General features: G+C 45.0%; 1 protein-coding gene and 1 long non-coding RNA gene across 2 annotated transcripts in view; one reads left to right on the top strand and one right to left on the bottom strand.

Annotated features, from left to right (window-relative positions):
• LOC142049884 (protein mono-ADP-ribosyltransferase PARP8-like) overlaps positions 1 to 19988 on the bottom strand; it is a 192896-nt gene that overhangs the window by 77158 nt on the left and 95750 nt on the right.
• LOC142049885 (uncharacterized) lies at positions 17374 to 19253 on the top strand. Its single transcript, XR_012657847.1, has 2 exons — positions 17374 to 17677; positions 18598 to 19253. It is a non-coding gene; the product is annotated as an uncharacterized LOC142049885 (long non-coding RNA).

Raw genomic sequence — 19988 nt, 5'->3', positions numbered from 1 at the left:
TTAATATCTTTATCAATGACCTGGATGAGGGGATTCAGTGCGCCCTCAGTAAGTTTGCAGATGACAAACGGGTCCAGAGAGTTCCTAAACCATCTGGATGACGTCTTCTTGGTACAGTTACTAAGGGAACTGACCAGGAAAGGTGCCTTCCTTGACTTGTTGCTTATTAACAGAGAGGGCCTTGTCAGTGAAGTAGAGATCGGGGGCCGCCTTGGCCACAGTGACCATGAAGCAGTCAAGTTTAAAATCTATGGTGACGGGAGGAAAACTGCCAGCAAGACCTCAGCCCTGGATACGAGGAGAGCAGACTTCAGGTTGCTCAGGGAACTGCTTAGTAAGGTCCCCTGGGACAAAGCTTTTGAAGGTGCTGGGGTCCATCAGCGCTGGTCGCTTTTTAAGTACCACCTCCTAAAAGCACAGGAGCAGGCAATCCCAAAGTGTAGGTAGTCAAGCAGGCGAGGCAAAAGGCTGGCTTGGCTGACATGGGATATTCTTCTAGAAATAAGGAGAAAAAAAGCAAGCATATGGCCAGTGGAAGCAAGGTCAGGCAACATGGGAGGACTACAGGGATGATATTTTCCACTGTAGGGAGGAAATTCGTGTGGCCAAAGCTCAGAGTTGAAGCTGGCCAGTACTGTGAGGGGAAATAAGAAGGGTTTTTTTAAATACATTAATGGCAAAAGGCAGGCCAGAAATAACATTGACCCGTTACTTGATGAGCATGGTCACCTCACAAACAGGGACATAGATAAGGCAGAGATGTTTAGTGCTTTCTTCGCCTCAGTCTTCAACACCAATGGTGGGCTCAGGGACCCCCAGAGCCCTGGGCTAGAGAACCATGACTGTGGGAATGATAAACTCCTAATGAACCCCGAACTTGTGCAGGACTTGCTGGATCCCTATAAGTCAATGGGGCCTGATGGGATTCATCAGACATGGGAGAAGCTTCTGGCATCTTCTCACAGAAGCCACCCCTGTAACCAACCCACTACCAAAACCTTGCCAGGCAAACCCAATACACTTAGTAACAATTCTATTCACAGGACATTTATTGCAAGCTTTTTCTAATGTGTTTTAACCATATCTGTTCCTTCTTCAGGGAGATTATCTTGCAAAGGTCTATCTGCATTTGAGAACCAGTTCATGAATTAGATGGGGATCCACAACATAACTGCTGTTTTTCAGGGTAATCTGTCCCATTTTGATACAGAACAAGCAGATTGACCTGCATTTAACATTGTTATAATTCTCAAAACTAGTTAAAAAGGTGTCCAGAGTCCAAACTGATGGCACGCCCAGGAAAAATATTACCCCAAAATGTAAGCTCTTGGGCAAAAAAAAAAAATCAATGAAAACTGAAAAAGGCAGGAAAGCAAAAGTTACTGCAACAAAGCATGTTCATAAAAAGGAAGAGTACCACCTTTCTCTCTTTACAGCAATTTATAATATTGTTTCATGTGCATTGAACTGCAGTTTTTACCCATTCACAGTATAAGCCCCAGAATCAGACATGCATCCTGAGGCAAAAACAGTGACACTGGAGCTGGCATGTATGATGTACCTTCCCATCAAATTCACGTTATCTCAACTCAACCTCCTAACCATGATGACAATGCCGATGAAGCGATACTTGGGGCACTAAAGCAAGCTTCTGGCCAATAGAACCTGGTCCTGATGGGTGAATTCAACTACCCAGACATCTGCTGGAAGAACAATACGGCAGCTCGCATGTCATCCACCAAGTTCCTGGAATGCATAGAGGACTGAATCCTGATACAAATGTTAGATGTGCCAACCAGGAAGGAGGCACTTCTGGACTTGCTATTCACAAACCGAGAAAGCCTGCTTTGTAATAGCTCAGTTAGTGATAGCCTTGGCTGCAGTGACCACAATATTGTGGAGTTCAGGATCCTGCTGAGCGTGCTGAAGGTCACCCCTAAGACAAGGGTTCTGGAGTTTAGAAGAGCAAACTTCAGTGCACTCAGGGCTCAGCTGGGAGGGATTCGATGGGAAGCTTCCATGGAAGACAAAGGAGCTAGTGAGTGCTGGGAGTTCTTCAAGAACTCTCTATTGGAAGCACAAAACCAGTCTATTCCCTATAAAGTAAAGGGAAGTAAGCAGAGCAAGAGGCCCCCTTGGCTCAACCATGACCTCCTGGGTCTACTCAAAACCAAAGGAGAAGCATACCAGAGATGGAGAAGTGGAGGATTATCCGTCAAGAGCTACAAGGGCATTGCTAGAGCGTGCAGAGATGCAGTTAGAAAAGCAAAAGCCCAGCTCGAATTGAAACTGGCTGTAGATGTCAAAAATAACAAGAAAGGTTTCTTCGGGTATGTCAACCATAAGCAGAAAAAGAAGGAAAACATAGGCCCACTGTTAAACAGAATAGGAGAGTCAGTCACCAACGATGCTGAAAAGACAGAGGTCCTCAACACTTTCTTCACCTCTGTCTTTACCAGCACTGTTGGGTCCCAGGCACTGGGAAGAAAATACCCAGTTGATCCAAACATAGACCCACCATCAGAGGAGAGAGAGTTAGTACATGAATTATTACAGGAGCTTGACCCCTACAAATGCGATGGGCCCTGATGCCATCCACCCGAGGGTGTTGAGAGAACTGGCTGACATAATTGCAAGGCCACTCTCCATAATCTTTGAGAAGCAATGGAGAACAGGGATGTCCCAGAGGACTGGAGGAAGGCAAATGTTACCCCTATCTACAAGAAAGACTCGAGGGAGGATCTGGGTAATTATAGGCCCATCAGTCTTACTTCAATCCCTGGGAAAGTTATGGAACGAATCCTCCTGGGGGCCATCACAAGTCAATTGAAGCATGTGATTGGGAAAAGCCAACATGGCTTCACTAAGGGCAGGTCGTGCTTGACAAACCTGGTGGCCTTCTACGACAAAGTGACTTGCCTGGTTGACATGGGGCAAGTGGTGGACATTGTCTACCTGGACTTCTCCAAGGCCTTTGATACGGTCCCCCACAGTCTCCTGCTGGAGAAATTAATGCGTTATGGCCTAGACAAGTGGCCTGTGCAGTGGGTGGGGAACTGGCTGACAGGCCACACCCAAAGGGTGGTGGCAAATAGCTCCTTTTCCAAGTGGCAAACTGTCACAAGTGGGGTCCCCCAGGGATCGATATTGGGCCCAATGTTATTCAACATCTTTATAAGTGAGCTGGATAACGGCATCAAGTGTAGCCTGATGAAGTTTGCTGATGGCACCAAATTGAGTGGGGAAGTAGGCACTCCAGAAGGGAGAGCTGCTCTGCAGGAAGATCTGGATAGGCTGGAAGAGTGAGCCAGCAAGAACCTTATGAAGTTCAACAAGGACAAGTGTAAGGTCTTGCACCTGGGGAAACATAATCCGGGAGTGCAGTGCAGACTGGGATCCACCTGGCTGGAGAGCAGCTCTGTCAAAAGGGACCTGGGGGTCCTGGTGGACAGGAAGATCAACATGAGTGAACAGTGTGCTGCTGCGGCCAAGAAGGCCAACAGGATGCTGGGTTGCATCAAAAAGGGCATTACCAGCAGAGAGAAAGAAATCATTATCCCACTCTACTCAGCGCTTGTCAGGCCACACCTGGAGTACTGTGTCCAGTTCTGGTCCCCGCTGTACAAAAAGGATGTGGACAGGCTGGAAGGGGTCCAGAGAAGGGCCACCAAGATGGTCAAAGGACTGGGAAGCCTGCCATACGAGGATAGGCTGGGAGAACTGGGTTTGTTCAGCCTTGAGAAAAGGAGGCTCAGAGGGGAGCTCATCACTGTGTCCCAGTACTTAAGGGGTAGTTACAAAGAAGATGGAGACTCCCTTTTTACAAGGAGTCACATGGAGAGGACAAGTGGGAACGGACACAAGTTGCTCTTGGGGAGATTCCAATTGCACATGAGAGGGCGATTTTTCACAGTGAGAACAGTCAACCATTGGAATAATCTCCCCAGGGAAGTGGTTGACTCTGCCACGTTGGACACCTTCAAGAGTCGTCTGGACAGGGTGCTGGGCCATCTTGTCTAGACTGTGCTCTTCCTAGAAATGTTGGACTAGATGATCCCTGAGGTCCCTTCCAACCTGCGATTCTGTGATTCTGTGAACTCTATGCTACCCAGAGTTTCTAGAAAATAAATACTTTAAACTGAATATCCAGCTGTTTTGCACAGCAGGAACAGAATGAAGCTTCTGGTGTAAGTCTAAGATTTATGCCTATGGAATTGTTATGAGAATATAACCAGCTCTGTCCCAGGGAAACAGCTCACTTACTGCCTTATTAGGTGTGGAAATTGTGATCTAGTTGCTATTCCAGTTTTAGCTCTCTCTATTAGAGGCAGAGCTCCGTGTGCTAATGTTGTATCTCACAAACTTGCTGAAGAAAGGGAAAAAGATTTTTTTGTCATGTCGAATCTTATGTTAGTCTAATACCAATCTATAACGAGATATAAGAAGAGTAAAAATAAGACTTTCTTAATGCATCTGAAGCTATGCAATTCAGAGGAGATGACTTTTTTTTGTTTGTTTACAGTATCCAAAATCCTAGATCTAGCTCATCAATGAAGCAATGAAGAAATGCAATAAGTTAATAGGATGTACGAAGCTCTATATCTGAAGAAAAATACTAAGACTCAGCAAAGTAAGCTATGGACAAATATGTAAGATTAAATGTTATTGTGGTATTGATTATATGGCAGGGTCAACTTCTGAACAAGTTGGTGAGCTAAAGATTAATGAAACCTTGATAAGAAAAATACAATTATACTGGTGAAAACTTTGGGCCAAAGGGCCTTTTGAATGACCTGTATAATATTTCTGAAAGCACGGCATGATATAGACCTGATGTTTTGTCTCTCTTTTAAATGAGGCAATAAGAAGGAATAAGAACAAGGTCCAATTGAACAGACGCAACTGAAACTGTATTCTTTTACCAATTTCTAGCTATAAATTCTCAAAGTTACTACTTATCTTTAGTATCTACACATAACATGCAACATAAGAACACTTCACGAATGTCCACTAATTATACAGAAAATTTTTCCACTTCCAACTTCACCCCTTTGTTTTGTTGTCTTTGAAAATGCTTCCAAATCTTTCAATTGATGTCTATTACTTTCACACCCTTTAGCCTCCTCTTCTACTTCAACAAGAGCACAGTTTGATCCTGAAGCCAGACCCTTCCTACTATTTTACTTCTAACCAGCCTTTTTCCTCAAATGAAAGAAAATTGGTTCCAAAAGGATTCCACCATGAACAGAGCCACTCTCTTTTCTTGTAACTGGTCTGAGATCCAGTTTGAAACCCAAGACCTTCACAATAAATCATACCACTGTTGTGGTTTAGCCCCAGTCAGCAACTAAACACCACATAGCTACTTGCTCACTCCCCCCACCCCTGTGGAAAGGGAGAGAGAATCAGAAGGGCAAAACTCATGGGTTGAGATAGGAACAGCTTAATAATTAAAATAAAACAGTAATAATAAGAAGAATAATATCATGAAAAGGAAAATAGTGAGAGAGAGGTGAAACCTTGGGAGGAGGGAAAAAGCCCCAAATAACAAGTGATGCAACCACTCACCACCTGTTGTCCGATGCCTCCGGTTCCTGAGCTGTGATCACTGCATCCCTGGCCAGCTCCCCCGAGTTAATATACTGGGCATGACATCATATGATATGGAATATCCCTTTGGCCAGTTTGGATCTGCTGTCTTGGCTGTGCCCCACCCCCTCCCCTCCTGGCTTCTTGTGCACCCGGCAGAGCACGGGAGGCTAGAAAAGTCCTTGACCTGGACAAGCACTACCCAGCAACAACCAAAACATCGGTGTGTTATCAACCTTATTTTCATACCAAGTCCAAAACACAGCACTCTACCAGCTACAGTGAAGAAAACTAACTCTATCCCAGCTAAAACCATGACAATCACAAATACAGGGTGGAAACTATGATTTTCAGAAGATGTACTGTGGGATCCCATCGAAACAAAACTTAAAACTTTCAAACTGCATTTCTGAAATGTCTGGCCTTTGAACAAGTGCCTTGAGATTTGGTAGGAGATGAAGGCATTTAGGTATTGGCCAGCTGAAAAACTAGGTGGGCTATTTGCACAAAATATTGGAATATTTAACAAGAAAGAAAATCCATTAATTTTTTTTGTAGTTGACCTTATTTGAATTAGGTAATTCTCTGAGGAGAATTACAATTCAAAAATAATAGTTAAACACACTGCAAAAGGCTTCAAAATCAAGTCTGTCTTCCAATTTGTAGGAAGATGCCATGCATGCAAATAACAGCAGAAGAGACTCAACAACCATAAGCAGCAATTTTTGATGGCAAAAAGACCTCTTCTGCTTAATGGACACTGCCAAAAGACAAACCTTCCAAAATCACATTCTGGAGACAACCGTTTTGTTCTATGTTGAAAAGAGGACACACAAAAAAAAACCCCAACTCACTCTAAAAGCAATTGAAATGGAAGCAATAATTACTATTGTATTACTTACAGTTAGGCCAAAGAAACTTAATGCAAACTCTCCTTTTGGTGCTCAATTGTCACAGTCACGAGTGAATGATAAATGTTAGGTATTTTGACAGTTTATGAACAAGTGAGTTAGCAAAATACTTCATCACTTGGTATGTAGAACTACTGTGCTCTTAAACACTTCGATACGTTTCTGTGGAGCTCATAAAGAATGCAGCCATGCTACAGGAAAAATAATCTTGCTCTTCCACTCATGAGCTTTTGAAATAATCCATCCCACTCAGTACAGATCAGCTGAGGAAGCACTCCACTGAAACCCATTTTCAGAAATATACATTCTGAATTTTCTTATTAGGTAAATTACTTAATCAACTATTGTTACTATTCTCTTCATAATGCCTTCAGTAAAAAAATATGGGAGACAAAATGTATTTATAAATGTACATTTATAATAATGTAATGTACACATTTAATGTATTGCAAATCACATTTATGAGTGTTGTGGTTCAGCTGGCAACTCAGCCCCACACAGCCACTCGCTCACTCCCCCACCGGTCGGATGGGGGAGAGAATCAGAAGGATAAAGCTCGTGAGCTGAGATAAGAACAGTTTAATAATTAAAATTAAAAAAACCAACAAAAATGCAATGGAAAGGAAAAAAAACAAGAGGCTTGAAACCTGGGGGGGTAGGGTGGGAAGGAGGAATGAACCACCAAAACAACCCGCACATGACACAGCTGCTCACCACCCGCTGACCCGACAACACCAGAACCCAAGCCACAACAACGCCTGCATGCCATCTGTCCCCGTTAATATACTGGTCATGGCATCACATGGTATGGAATGAACATCCCATTGGCCAGTTGGGGTCAGCTGTCTTGGCTGTGGCCCCTCCCCTCCCAGCCTCCTACACACATGGCAGAGCATGGGAAGCTGGAAAGGTCCCTGGCTACTACAGGCACTACAGTGAAGAGAATTAACCCCTTCTCAGCCAAAACAAGCACATTCTCCACCCCTTATTCCATACCATTTACGCCATGCCCAGGTCCCATACCATCCAATACAACCTTACCAACAACCACCCCTCCCCTTCCCATCCTTTAACATAATACACAGATATCATTCCCTTACTCTATGGACCTTCCCTGTAAAATGTCCATTAAAATGTACATTGAGTTCACCCAGTCCATTGCTCCAGGCTCCATCTGTCGTATCAGTCTTTCAGGGCAGGAGAGATGGTGTGTGTGGCATTGGGTTGCTGCATACCGAGTCAGTCATCGTTCCATCACTGCTGCACTTTGCTTGTTTCATCAAAGTTTATCTTCCATGGATAGGGATGTTTGTACTATGATATCATTGATACAACACAGAGGTGACACACAATATTATATAGCAGTTTGCATTGTGCCATTCAGTTCATTGGCTGTTTTCACCCAAAATCAAATCCCCTGGAGGCACACATCGGACTTCTCCATACTCCTGCATCACCCACCAAGTGCACCCAGGTCCTCGAGCAAACGCAATCCCACGAATGGGTTTGCCTTTGCCTGAGGCAGGAAGAACCCAGACTGTTTTGCCCACCATATTTTTTACGTGCACTACAGGGACTCTATCCCCTTCCACAGTACGTAGGCGTTCCGACTGGGCAGGGCCAGCTCAATTAGCAGATCCCCTTGTGTTGACTAAGGAGGTGGCTTTTACTAAATGTGTATCCCAGTTTAAATGTTCCACCCCCCAATTGCTCTCAGCATAGTTTTTAACACTCCATTGTACTGTTCAATTTTCCCAGAGGCTGGTGCATGACAGGGGATGTGATACACCCACTCAATGCCGTGCTCTTTGGCCCAGCTGTCTATGAGGTTATTTCGGAAATGAGTCCCATTGTCTGACTCGATTCTCTGGGGGGCAATGTCACCACAGGACTTGTTTTTGAGACCCAGGATAGTGTTCCGGGTGGTGGCGTGGGACACAGGAGACGTTTCCAGCCAGCTAGTGGTTGCTTCTACCATTGTAAGCACATGGCGCTTCCCTTGGCGGATTTGTGGGAGTGTAATATAGTCAATCTGCCAGGCCTCTCCATATTTATATTTCAGCCATCATGCCCCATACCACAGAGGCTTTACCCGCTTCACTTGCTCGATTGCAGAGCACGTTTCACATTCATGGATAGCCTGTGCAATAGCGTCCATGGTCAAGTCAACCCCTCAGTCACGAGCCCACTTGTATGTTGCATCTCTCCCTTGATGGCCTGAGGTATCATGGGCCCACCGAGCTAGAAATACTTCACCCTTATGTTGCCAGACCAGATCCACCTCAGCCACTTCAATCTTGGCAGCCTGATCTACCTGCTGGTTGTTTCTGTGTTCTTCAGTGGCCCAACTCTTGGGGATGTGAGCATCCACATGATGTACCTTTACAACCAGGTTCTCTACCTGGGCAGCAATATTCTGCCACAGTGTTGCAGCCCTGATGGGTTTGCCTCTGCGCTGCCAGTTGCTCTGCTTCCACTGCTGTAACCAGCCCCACAGGGCGTTTGCCACCATCCGGGAGTCAGTATAGAGATAGAGCACTGGCCACTTTTCCCGTTCAGCAATGTCTAAGGCCAGCTGGATGGCCTTTACCTCTGCAAACTGGCTCGATTCACCTTCTCCTTCAGCAGTTTCTGCTACTTGTCGTGTAGGACTCCATACATCAGCCTTCCATCTCTGGTGCTTTCCCACAAGGCGACAGGACCCATCAGTGAACAGGGCATACTGCTTTTCATCTTCTGGCAGTTTGTTATACAGTGGGGCTTCTTCAGCACGTGTCACCTCCTCCTCTGGTGATAATCCAACGTCTTTGCCTTCTGGCCAGTCCATGATCACTTCCAAGATTCCTGGGCAACTGGGGTTTTCTACTCGAGCCCGTTGGGTGTTCAGTGCAACCCATTTACTCCATGTAGCATCAGTTGCATGGTGTGTAGAGGGGATGTTTCCTTTGAACATCCAGCCCAGCACTGGCAGTCAGGGTGCCAGGAGTAGCTGTGCTTCAGAACCAATCATTTCTGAAGCAGCTCAAACCCTTTCATATGCTGCCAATAGCTCTTTTTCAGCTGGAGTATAGCAGGCTTCGGACCCTCTGTATCCATGACTCCAAAACCGTAGGGGCTGACCTTGGGTCTCCCCTGGTGCTCTCTGCCTTAGGCTCCAGGTAGGACCATTCTCTCCAGCCATGGTGTAGAGCACATTCTTTACATCTTCTCCTGCCCGGACTGGCCCAATGCCTGCTGCATGAACTATCTCCTGTTTAATCTGTTCAAAGGCTTGTCGTTGCTCAGGGCCCCATTTGAAATAGTTCTTCTTCCGGGTCACTTGATAGAGAGGGCTTACGATCAGACTGTAATGTGGAATACGCATTCTCCAAAACCCCACAATGCCTAAAAACGCTTGCGTTTCTTTTTTGCTAGTTGGTCAAGACACGGCTGTTATCTTGTTGATCACATCCATTGGGATCTGACGATGGCCATCTTGCCATTTGATTCCTTGCAGCTCACATACCCGTGCCCCTAGGGTCGAGGTAGGCTTGCCACCCCACCTCCTCATGTCCTCTCCATGGTCATGCAGGTAGAATCATAGGGTGGCCTGTGGTGTGTATCCTCTCCTTTGAGCAACAGGATGCTTATTCCTCACAGCTGAGACACTACTCTGTCGAGGTGGGGAGCAGGACATATCTTCTTTGAGTTGCTGGTCCTCCCAGGACAGTTTCTCCACAGCAGAGATGAGCGAGGAAGAGATTTTCTTCATACTCCCTGAGTCTATCAATCACCTCCGCCACTGTTGGTGTCTCGTCATCTTTCCAGGACATTACTGCCAATGAGGTTACAGATGAGGTTGGTGCGCTCCGTACAAACTTCTGCCACATGGGTCGTTTGCAATCGGCTTCATCTGAATCTTTGGATGACTGTTGATCATCCAGGTCACCATAAATCACCTCAAGCACAGCTAATTCCCTTAGATACTGGATGCCTTTCTCCATAGTTGTCCATTTTCCTAGGCGATATGTAACATCTTCTTTAAAGGGATACCTTTCCTTCACTCCGGACAGGAGTCGCCTCCAGAGGCTGAGGGCTTGTGTCCCTTTGCCAGTTGCTTTGTCATTGCCCCTTCCCCAGAAAGGGATCCCAGTTGTTTGGCTTCTTTTCCCTCTAGTTCCAGGCTACTGGCCCCGTTATCCGAGCATCAGAGCAGCCAGGTGACAATGTGCTCACCTGAACGATGGCTGAAATCTTTTCACATATCTCACAACCCAAGGACAGGGATCAGGTGGTCTCCGTTTCATTTATGACTTCTTCCTCCTCTCCTCGTGAAGGCCCTGCTTCTTCATCACCCTGTTCTAAAAAAGTTGCAGTCCGCTTCCACGATATCTTCTTGTGTATGGGGGCGACTGATACTGGCATGGGTTGATTCTCTGAGCCAGCTCCAGGACTTGTCGTGGGGGTTTGAGTAGCCAGAGTGCTTGTCCTGGGGGTTGGAGTGGCCACAGTGCCTGCCACTTTGCTTTTCAATCCAGAGACCTTCTCTTCCCCTTGGGGGCACTGAATACTGTTGAGCAGGGCTCGGTATGCATGGACCAGGCCCCAGCATGTTGCAGTTATCTGTGTCTCTGGAGTTCCCAGGGTAACAACATACTTTCTCCAAATCTTCCACTAGTTTTTCAGGATTCTGCACTTGTTCAGGGGTGAAACTCCAAAACACTGGGGGTGCCCACTGCCCTAGGTATTTGCCCATGCTATCCCACATGCCCTGCCACTCGTAACTCTCAAGCCTTGGGGCAGATTTCTGAGTGATATTCTTAAGTTGCTTAGTCAAAACCAAAACAACATGCCCAAAAACTAACAATAAGTGCACCTTAATTACCCAAGCATGTTCAAGGTACAAAAAGGTTGTTGTAATAAAGGAGGAGACATCATAGAAGAAAGTTGCAGAGATACCATTCTGTATTTTGTCATGGTTTTAGCTGGGATAGAGTTCATTTTCTTCACCTTAGTTTGCACAGTGCTGTGATTTAGACTTAGCATGAAAACAATGTTGACATAACACACAGATGTTTTCGTTGTTGCTGGGTAGTGCTTGTACTAGTTAAGGACATTTCTAGCTTCCCATGCTCTGCCAGGTGCACAAGAAGCCGGGAGGGGAGGGGGCACAGCTAAGAGAGCGGATTAAAACTGACCAAAGGGATATTCCATATCCTGTAACATCATGCCCAGTATGTTAACTGGGAGGAGCTGGTGTCGTGGACAGGGGAGGGAGGGAGCAATCGCGGCTCGGGGCCAGGCAGCATCAGTCAGTGGGTGGTGAGCGGCTGTATCATTTGTGTTTCTGTGTTTTTTTTTTCTTTTTCCCTTCCTTTTCCATTTTATTATATTAACATTCTTGTCATTATTATCATAATCATTATTATAATAATTATTTTATTGTAATTATTATACTGTGCTTATCTCAACCCACAATTTCTTTTGCTCTTCCGATTCTCTTCCCCATCCCACAGGGGTGGGGGGGAGTGAGCGAGCGGCTGCGTGGTGTTTAGTTGCCAGCTGAGGCTGAACCACGACAATTTCCTCCATATAAAATCTCTCAGAGGAGGTATAATTGCTAATTGCCTCAACAAGGTGGTATCCAAAGTACAGTAACGTTTTCAGTAAAAACCCCAAATACCAGATAAAGCTGAAAACCAGTGTTTGCATAACAAATCTCTTAGGCAAAACATTACTAATCACAGAATCACAGGTTGGAAGGGACCTCAGGGATCATCTAGTCCAACATTTCTAGGAAGAGCACAGTCTAGACAAGATGGCCCAGCACCCTGTCCAGACAACTCTTGAAGGTGTCCAACGTGGCAGAGTCAACCACTTCCCTGGGGAGATTATTCCAATGGTTGACTGTTCTCACTGTGAAAAATCGCCCTCTCATGTGCAATTGGAATCTCCCCAAGAGCAACTTGTGTCTGTTCCCACTTGTCCTCTCCATGTGACTCCTTGTAAAAAGGGAGTCTCCATCTTCTTTGTAACTACCCCTTAAGTACTGGGACACAGTGATGAGCTCCCCTCTGAGCCTCCTTTTCTCAAGGCTGAACAAACCCAGTTCTCCCAGCCTATCCTCATACGGCAGGCTTCCCAGTCCTTTGACTATCTTGGTGGCCCTTCTCTGGACCCCTTCCAGCCTGTCCACATCCTTTTTGTACAGCGGGGACCAGAACTGGACACAGTACTCCAGGTGTGGCCTGACAAGCGCTGAGTAGAGTGGGAAAATGATTTCTTTCTCTCTGCTGGTGATGCCCTTTTTGATGCAACCCAGCATCCTGTTGGCCTTCTTGGCCGCAGCAGCACACTGTTCGCTCATGTTGAGCTTTCTGTCCACCAGGACCCCCAGGTCCCTTTCCCCTAATCACAGCAGACTAAACAAACCAACAACAATCTTTAACACAAACCACAAAAACGAGAACATGGTGCTATGACCAGCAGCTGTTATTATCTCAAACCCTTGAGTCCCACCTTGGGCACTAAAAAAGACTGTTGTGGTTTAGCTGGCTTTTCAGCCCCACACAGCCACTCTCTCACTCCCCCACTAGTGGGACTGCAGAGATAATCAGAAGAGTAAAGCTCATGGGTTGAGATAAGAACAGTTTAATAATTAAAATAAAACAACAACAACAAAAATGCAATGGAAAGGAAAACAATGAGAGGGACAAAACCCAGGGCAGGGGGAAAAGGGGAATGAACCACCAAAAAAACCCCCACACATGACACAGCCACCCACTGACCTAACACCACAACAACTCCTCTTTGCCAACTCCCCCCGTTAATATACTGGTCATGGCATCACATGGTATGGAATGAATATCCCATTGGCCAGTCGGGGTCAGCTGTCTTGGCTGTGGCTCCTCCCCTCCCGGCCTCCTGCCCACCTGGCAGAGCATGGGAAGCTGGAAAGGTCCCTGACTACTACAGGCACTACAGTGAAGAGAATTAACCCTTTCTCAGCCAAAACCATCACAATGAGTGAAGTAAATACTATTAGCAAATACAAGTGTAAAGGTTAGCAAGTACTGCATTCTGTTAATTCATGATACCTTTACAATACAGTCCCAGTAATGTGACAAACAGTATTTAGAATCACGTGAGTTAGAAATACAGAAGATAGCACATGACATGACATGGTTCTGAAAATAAAAGTTTTTATAAGGCTTTTTAAAATACAAATAAATATACAGGCTTTTTGCTCTTTCACACAGTGAAATAGCTATTGAAGCAGTGGGCTTGTGCTTTTTTTTTAAACAATGAAATAAAAACTGGTGTAATTAAATAAAAAAAAAAATTGCTGAAAAAAACCCTTATTATCTTCTGGAAATGAGAATTATAAGTCTCCACAAATAAGACAAAAATTAAAAGGAGGTGAACTTAAGTTTTCATGCACATATTAGCACAGCTATGGAAAAAGCGACTGTTAGTCAAGGGCAGCAAGAATATTTTCACTGCATTAAAATTTATTTTCTTTTCTGCTACAGAATTTAGAACTTGTATTAAATCCCACTGAAGTCCAAGGGAGTCTTTAGTTCTTGATAAAGAAGATTACAGACAAGTTGCACAGAAAATACAAGACTTCTGGTCCCTGCCATGCTCTTGGTATTTCTAAAAAAAAAAGTACTTAATCACTTTGCTAAAAATTTCAAGATGTATTCCAAAAGCTGCAAATTTTGGTCAGCACTTTTTTTTTTTTTTTTGTATTTGCAGTTTGTTATACAATTGGCCTTTTAACCATTTCACATTCATGCTATTTTCTGGATTCCTGATTAAAACAAGGTTTATGGATTTCTAAACAGCCTTTAAGTACCCTTTAAAGTGTTTTGAATGTGCATGCCTGCATCTCAGCAATTTTTTTCCAGATATATAGGCCACCTTAAATCTCTTTCTGAAACGCATTAGTTCAACGAGTTTCCATATCCCCCGTGATCCAGTAACTGATGACCCAGCATCAGTCATAGCTATTTTTTGCTGCTAGACAGAGCCAGGTGCTTGCAAAAAACTGAAATTTGTCCACACACTTCCTTCCTTTCACTATACATCAAAACTCCCCATGGTGCACCTGCAATTATACAGACAATAACAAGTAACTCTTTTGTCACAGAAGAGTAATCTTTTCCTTTGGATGATGGAGAATGTGCATATGTGGTGACATGAAAAGTCCCAGGCAAAACTACTGATGACAAATGAGAACTATTCCAAAGAGAGATGAGCAGTGTAAATATGTCAAAAATGGCACTGCTTTTATTTCTTCTCCAGAATACAGAGTGCAAAACAAACTTGGGACAGTAACCTCTTAACCCAGCTCAGCTGCAGCCAGAGCAGCATATATGATCACAGCCATTAGGTACCTTATTTCCAGGGTTGGGCCCATCTTCTTCCAATCTTCAAGAAGGGCAAGAAGGAGGACCTGGGAAACTATAGGCCAGCAGCCTCACGTCCATCCCTGGAAAGGTGGTGGAGCAGTTCATCCTGGAGGTCATCTCCAGGCATGTAGAGGACAAGAAGGTTATCAGAAATAGTCAGCATGGAATCACCAAGGGAAGATCATGCCTGACCAACCTGATAGCCTTCTATGACGGCGCGACTGGCTGGGTAGATGAGGGGAGAGCAGTGAGTGTTTTCTATCTTTACTTCAGTAAGGCATTCAGCACTGTCTCAGCATCCTCATAGGCAAGCTAGGGAAGTGTGGTTGGATGAGAGGACAGTGAGGTGGACAGAGAACTGGCTCAACAGCAGAACTCAGATCAACGGGGCAGAGTCTGGTTGGAGGCGCGTAACTAGCAGAGTTCCCCAGGGGTCTGTGCTGGGTCCAGTCCTGTTCAGTATATTCATCAGTGACCTGGACTAAGGGATAGAGTGTAACCTCAGCAAGTTCGCTGATGATACCAAGCTGGGAGGAGTGGCTGATACACCAGGAGGCTGCGCTGCCATCCAACAAGAGCTGGACAGGCTGGAGAGCTGGGACAAGGGGAACCTGATGAAATTCAACAAGAGCAAGTGCAAGGTCCTGCACCTGGGGAGGAACAACCCCATGCACCAGTAGGGGTTGGGGGCTGAACTACTGGAAAGCGGCTCTGTTGAGAAGGACCTGGGAGTGCTAGTGCACAACAAGCTGACCATGAGCCAGCGATGTGCCCATATGGCCAAGAAGGCCAACAGTATTCTGGGTTGCATTAAAAGGAGTGTGGCCAGCAGGTTGAGGGAGGTTATCCTCCCCCTCTACTCTGCCCTAGTGAGACCACATTTGGAGCACTGTGTCCAGTTTTGGGCCCCCCAGTTTAAGAAGGACAGGGAACTGCTTGATCAAGTCCAGCAGAGAGCTACCAAGATGATCTGGGGACTGGAACATCTCCCTTACGAAGAAAGGCTGAGAGACTTGGGTTTGTTCAGCCTGGACGAGAGAAGACTGAGGGGGGATTTAATCAATACCTATAAATATCTAAAGGCAGGGTGTCAGGACAATGGGACTAGAGTCTTTTCAATAGCACCCAATGACAGGACAATGGGCAATGGGCACAAATTGAAACACAGGAAGTTCCACTTAAATATGAGGAAAAAACCCTCTTTCCTGTGAGGGTGACAGAGCAGTGGAACAGGCTGCCCAGGGAGGTTGTGGAGTCTCCTTCCCTGGAGACATTCAAAACCCGCCTGGACGCGTTCCTGTGCCCCCTGCTCTAGGTGTGCCTGGTCAAGCAGGGGGGTTGGTCAAGATGATCTCCAGAGGTCCCTTCCAACCCCTACCATTCTGTGATTCTGTGATTCTTCCACTATGTGTTTTCCACAGTTCTGGGGGTTTTTGTTTTTGTTTTGGTTTTGGTTTTGGTTTTGGTTTGGGGCTTTGCTTTAGTTTGTTTTTTTAAGGAAAAAATTTTTTCCTCTCTTCATTTACTTTCTTTTCCTTTTGGAGCAGTGTTGTCAGAAGCAACCATGATATGCTTTTTTTGGAGCCAGTTAAGAGTTATCTTAAAGCCATTAAATACTCTTGATCTTCAGTTCTTTGAGATATCTGACAGAATCAAAATGTTTCCTAAATAAAGTCCCCAATACTTCTTAGTATAGCTGAAATATTGTATTTATGGACTAAAGCTATTTTTTTTCTGTAAGTTCCATACATACAGCTTCCATTAACATCAATACAAAGTCAATATAGAACTTCCAAATATAGAATTTGGACGTCAAACTATAGGTTTTTTTTAATTGTCTAAACTAGAAAATGCATATTCTTGCACACATTCAACATAAGAAAATCACATAGGGCAAGATTTTCAGTAGATGTTACATATGAAATTGTCCAACTCTTTTTATTTATGTCAGTATAATACATTCACATAATTCAGGACCACTGGCATACCTACAGCCAGCTATTTATCTGTTTCTTACAGGTACACACAGTCTCCTGGTCAAGTCAATAAGGTGGCACCCAACACCTCTGAAAACTGCTAGATTATGATACACCACAGACCCATATCCTGCACACATTTTAATCCAAGGCAACAATTGCTGTTCCCAACTACTATGCTACACAGCTGCAAAGATTGCTTGCAAAACTGAGGGGTTGGCTCAATCTGCTGCCCCATTACACTAACATGGTCAAAACCACACCATTTTCAGTGGTTAGAGACACAAAAGGAGGCACTATGGCTATCTGCAATTCCAGCAGGCTTTGCCTTCTCAGCCCAAAAGACCCAAGAACTACAGTGGTGTAGGAGATGAATTTGCAAGTAACTTCGCGCTGTTTGACATGTCCTTGAGCTGAAGCAGCGTGGCAGTAAAAAACAGAGACAGGAGCGTGGGAATGTCAAGAATGAATTAAGTAAGCTAAAACAAATGAGGTAACGCAAATAGAACAGCCTATTAGAATGTAGCATAAGGCATGTGCTTAGAGCTAGCTGACGAATAACAGAAACTGTTTGTGCGCATGATCGCGTGGAGAATGTGTTGAAAAGATATATAAGCAGTGAAAAGCTGGCAATAAAGGTCTTCTGCGGAACATCTGTCAGGAGTCCGTGACATTCATCCCTGCAAATGGTGACCATGATGTGGGAGAGCAACGCTGAGGAGCAGCGTCTGCAGGGACCCCAGCCGGATGAATCAAGCTGATGGCGGGACCGCAGCTTTAATCCCGGGACATCACCTTAATATTACAGGTGAGCGGCTGGGGCAGTAAGCATGGGAGCTAATCTCTCTGCCGAAGAAGAGGCGATTGTTAAATTACTGATTCAGTTATTGAGCAAGCGAGGCATTAAATATGATGCTTTTAAAGTAAAGTTATTACTGAAATTCCTGCAACAGCATGGGGCTCCATCAACAGTCTCAGCAGTGTTCGATGTTAAAACATGGGAAGGAGCGGGGCAAATGGCAGAGAGATCGTCCCGAGCCCCGTACTGAGAGCGGCGATAATCCCGGCGCAGAGGAGGTGGCGCCGGGGGCTTTAACGGCTGCTCCACCCCGCGAGGGACCGGGGCTGTCGCCGGTACCGGGGAGGGGCGGAGCGGAGGCCGCCGTCGGCAGCGTGCTGTTCTCAGGCGGCAGATCGGCAGCCAGAAACCGACTCTGGAGCCGCACATCCGCGGTGGTGCCGACCCGGGACCAGCACCCACGCCCGCCCGACCCCGCCGCCAGCACCAACGCCGAGAGAATATGAAACAGGAGCCAAAATGACACCCCGATTTGGAAAAACCTACATCCGGAAAGGGGGAAACGGCAGTTCCAAGTTTGATGAAGTGTTTTCCAACAAACGAGCACACCACACAGTCAAACAACTACTCCAAAAACAAAAAGGGGGAGATAGCCAAGAAACCCTGTACAACCGATTAGCAAAAATATTATACATGATGAACCATTTGTCACTACCATTCCAAACCGATGATACCCCACCTATAGTAAAACACTATAAAGCCATGGGCAAAGCCGTGTTGGAACAGGTTTACTTCTGGAGGGACTGCAGCCAGCCATGGGCAAGGGGAGGAGTTCATTGCAATGGTAAAACCTATAACCTGGCCCAAAGGGACCAGGGGTGGAGATTGTAATGGATATACTTTTAAATTGTTGTAACCTGTGATTTGAGTTGCATGTTATAGGAATTACTACAGCAGGAACCACCCGAACCAATGGAGGACAAGCCTTTCAAGGAGCAGTGCAAGTGCAGCAGTGACCCGATCCGAGCTGGTTTTGGTGCCCAGTAACTCCACGCAACACACCACCTCTCCTGTTCTGAGTGACCACAAGAACAGATGGAGCCCAGCGCCGTGGACTAAATGATATCCGTGTATTTTATCAAAGGATGGGAAAGGGGGTGGACGTTAATGACGTTGCATTGGATAACGTGGAACCTGAGCATGATGTAAATGGTATGGAATAAGGGGTGGATACTGTCCTGGTTTCAGCTGCGATAGAGTTAAATTTCTTTGTAGTAGCTAGTATGAGATTATGTATTTAACAATATTGGTGGCAAATATTTGATAAATAGTTTACATCTGTTAGACTGTCTTTTTGTATGTGAACAGCAATGCATAACTCATCTTCCTAGAACTGCAGAACATTCATTAAATGGAAAAATTAAAATTATTTGGGTGCTTAAGGCTACTGGCAGTTCAAATAGGTGTAAAATTAGGGCTTTTCCTTAAAGCTGATATTTCTGGCTGTGATCTAATACTGCACCAGAATACTAGAATAACTCTATTTACATGTCTTTGGCAAAATAATAAAACACCCCAGAAGTGAGGCATGCTTTTGTTTTTGATAGAAACTAAATCCCACTTCTTTCTTAGTCTTCTATTGGTGGTGAGTTAGCAGGTTTTTACTCCTAGACTCCTCTGAGGTTTTGAGCAGAGAATTACTTTAAATATACACAGCTGACTATGCAGCAAAGGGTAAATCTAAAATACGAAGATAACTGGGTTTTATATTGATACCCTTCTGGAAGGGAGGAGGAGAGGAGATAGAGCTCTGCCACGTAGCACTAGTGATGTCTATACTATGCATGCCATAAGGCAGCTTTTGTTTCAGGGCTTGAAATCATGTGAGACCTTGATTTGAAAAAAAAATAATAAAAAAATCTTGTCTATGTAGATGGTTAAGAACTGCTGATGGACAGAGTCAAATTTTATCATTGTGATTTCATGGTAATATTTCACAAGTTCTAATGAATATCTTGCATGCCCCTTTGAAGTGCACCTTGAGTTTACTTCTGAAATAGAATTGTTACAGAATAAATTTCTGAAAGTCTTCAAAATATTTATGTGGCCATAACTAGTAAGTTTAGGGAAGAATGTGAAGCAGTTTCTAAAGCTGCACAAGCTGTTGCAGGAGGATAACTTCAGACTGAAAGAGCATGATTGCTACAGAACTATTCCTTGTTTAGGTATAAATGATGAAGGAAAGACACAGCCAGAATAGCTGACCCAAATTGACCAAAGGGATATTCCATACCATATGACGTCATGCTCAGTATATAAA

The sequence above is a fragment of the Phalacrocorax aristotelis genome, chromosome W, assembly GCF_949628215.1.
Source record: "Phalacrocorax aristotelis chromosome W, bGulAri2.1, whole genome shotgun sequence".
In the NCBI taxonomy this organism is placed as follows: domain Eukaryota; kingdom Metazoa; phylum Chordata; class Aves; order Suliformes; family Phalacrocoracidae; genus Phalacrocorax; species Phalacrocorax aristotelis.
The sequence above is the reverse complement of the archived record's forward strand: the minus strand, read 5'-3'. Positions and strand labels throughout refer to the sequence as shown.